Source organism: Phoenix dactylifera, unplaced genomic scaffold (assembly GCF_009389715.1).
Source record: "Phoenix dactylifera cultivar Barhee BC4 unplaced genomic scaffold, palm_55x_up_171113_PBpolish2nd_filt_p 001530F, whole genome shotgun sequence".
NCBI lineage: Eukaryota > Viridiplantae > Streptophyta > Magnoliopsida > Arecales > Arecaceae > Phoenix > Phoenix dactylifera.
The window spans coordinates 6,035-9,051 of NW_024068839.1; positions in this window are offsets into that span (position 1 = coordinate 6,035).

Consider the following 3,017-nt stretch of genomic DNA (forward strand, 5'->3'; position numbering starts at 1 on the left):
AAGGGGATTCGGGCTCGGAGAATTTTTCCGAGCCTAGTCCAAAATTCGACCAAGCCCTGGGGCGGCCGCTAGGACAGATTTTTTAGCATAGTGAACTTCGAATCCGAGCCTCGGGTTGCCGGGGCGAACCGGATTCTTTTCCAACGAATGGGTCGAATGCTCATCAGCTCGTGACGGGGATTCAACAGACTGTTTATACCAAGTTTGTTGGTATCGTGAGTATTTCACGCTGAGGCGACTAAAACATTCTGCTCGGAGTCCACTCTTTGAGGACGTCGGCAGAGAAATCCAAAACAGATAAGATAATGTAGAAACATTAAGTAAATGGGTACCTTGTACCGTGTGCGTCCTTGCGCCGAGGCGACTGAAGACGCTTCCTCTGCTCGGGGTCCGCTCTTTAAGGACGTCGGCAGAGATCCAAGAATAGATAAGATAATGTAAAAATATTAAATAAATAGGTACCTTGTACCGTGTGCGTCCTTGCGCCGAGGTGACTGAAGACGCTTCCTCTGCTCGGGGTCCGCTCTTTAAGGACGTCGGCAGAGAAATCCGGTGATGGAGAACGAGCCAAGCTTGTTGGTTGAAGCCGGTGGAGAACGAGCCGAGCTCGTCTTGGTCAGTGAAGACCGCATCCCAACGTATCGGGGCATCCCGAAGAATCGGGGCATCTCGACGTCTCGAGGCATCCCGGCCGAGGTCGGGGTAGGAGAACGAGCCGAGCTCGTTGGCCGATGGAGCACGAGCCGAGCTCGTCGGTGGAAGTCGATGGAGGACGAGCCGAGCTCGTCGGTCACTTAAGACCGTATCTCGACTTCTCGAGCCATCCCGACGGATCGGGGCATCCCGACGTCTCGGGGCATCCTGACCGTGGTCAGGGTAGGAGAACGAGCCGAGCTCGTTGGCCGATGAAGCACGAGCCGAGCTCGTCGGTGGAAGTCGATGGAGGACGAGCCGAGCTCGTTGGCCGATGGAGCACGAGCCGAGCTCGTCGGTGGAAGTTGATGGAGAACGAGCCGAGCTCGTCTGGTCAGAGAGGACCGCAACTCATATCTCGACGTCTCGAGCATCCCTATAGCCGGGGCATCCCGACGTCTCGGGGCATCCCGACAGATCGGGGCATCCCGACGTCTCGGGGCATCCTGACCGTGGTCAGGGTAGGAGAACGAGCCGAGCTCGTTGGCCGATGGAGCACGAGCCGAGCTCGTCGGTGGAAGTCGATGGAGGACGAGCCGAGCTCGTCGGTCACTTCAGACCGTATCTCGACGTCTCGAGCCATCCCGACGGATCGGGGCATCCCGTTGTGGCAGGGCATCCCAATATATTGGGGCATCCTGACGTCTCAGGGCATCCCGACGGATCGGGGCATCCCGACGTCTCGGGGCATCCTGACCGTGGTCAGGGTAGGAGAACGAGCCGAGCTCGTTGGCCGATGGAGCACGAGCCGAGCTCGTCGGTGGAAGTCGATGGAGGACGAGCCGAGCTCATCGGTCACTTAAGACCGTATCTCGACGTCTCGAGCCATCCCGACGGATCGGGGCATCCCGTTGTGACAAGGCATCCTGACCGTGGTCAGGGTAGGAGAACGAGCCGAGCTCGTTGGCCGATGGAGCACGAGCCGAGCTCGTCGGTGGAAGTCGATGGAGGACGAGCCGAGCTCGTCGGTCACTTAAGACCGTATCTCGACGTCTCGAGCCATCCCGACGGATCGGGGCATCCCGTTGTGACAGGGCATCCTGACCACGGAGAACGAGCCGAGCTCGTTGGCCGATAGAGAGCGTATCACGAACTCACGAACATCTTCAGGGAATCCTCGTAAATCCCCCATCATCCCGAGACATCGGGGCATCCCAACCGTGGTCAGGGGAGGAGAAATAAACCTGGGATCATGAGATAACTAGAAAAATCGGTGAGCTTGGAATGAGTATGCAGACCATAAGTTTATTATGAAATGAAATTCATAGAATGAGATTCAATAGTTGAATAATGAGGGACCCCTTGGGGTTCTACTGGTGGTACACGCGGAGATTTTCAGAGCTCCAGCTCCGCGGAATGGGAGTCCCATTTAGAGACTCCAATTTATAAGTTCTGGGTCGGCGGATGCGCGTGACTCGGTATGGTCCTTCCCAGTTCGGGGCCAGCTTCCCTTGCTCAGTTGGTCAGGAGGCTTCAGCTCTTCTGAGGACAAGGTCCCCTGGTCTGAAAGATTTGACTTTGACCCTGGTGTTGTAGTACTGAGCTGTCTTTTGCTGGTACCTCGCCATACGAACTCGGGCGGCCTCCCTCGTTTCCTCGACTAGGTCAAGGTTGCTTCTGAGCTGCAAAGAGTTGGAGCTGGCATCGTGATGCTCGACCCTTGGAGAAGGAATCCCAATCTCCAGTGGGATGACAGCCTCCGTCCCGTATGTCAGGTTGAAGGGAGTCTCGCCGGTGGGGACGCGGAACGTGGTCCGGTAAGCCCACAGGACATTGTATAGGTCTTCGACCCATTGTCTTTTGGATTTGTCGAGCCTGGCTTTGAGACCCTGCAAAATAGTACAGTTTGTTACCTCGATTTCTCCGTTTGTCTGAGGGTGCGCAACCGAGGTGAAGCGGTGGTCAATGCCAAGCTCGGAGCAGAATTCTCTGAAGTGAATATTGTCAAACTGGCGACCGTTGTCAGAGATGAGGATGCGGGGAAGCCCGAATCTGCAGATTATGGACTTCCAAACAAAATCCCGCATCTTCTGCTCGGTGATCTGGGCAAGGGGCTCGGCTTCCACCCATTTTGTGAAATAGTCGATGGAGACGACCAGGAACTTCCTTTGCCCAGTGGCCAGTGGAAATGGCCCTAGGATGTCAATTCCCCACTGGGCAAAAGGCCAAGGGGAGCTGATTGAAGTCAAAGGAGCCGAAGGCCGACGTTGGACATTGGCGTTCCTCTGGCACCGGTCACATCTTTGGACGAAGTCCATAGTGTCCTTCTGGAGCGTCGGCCAATAATATCCTTGGCGTAAAATTTTGTGGGCCAATGCTCGCCC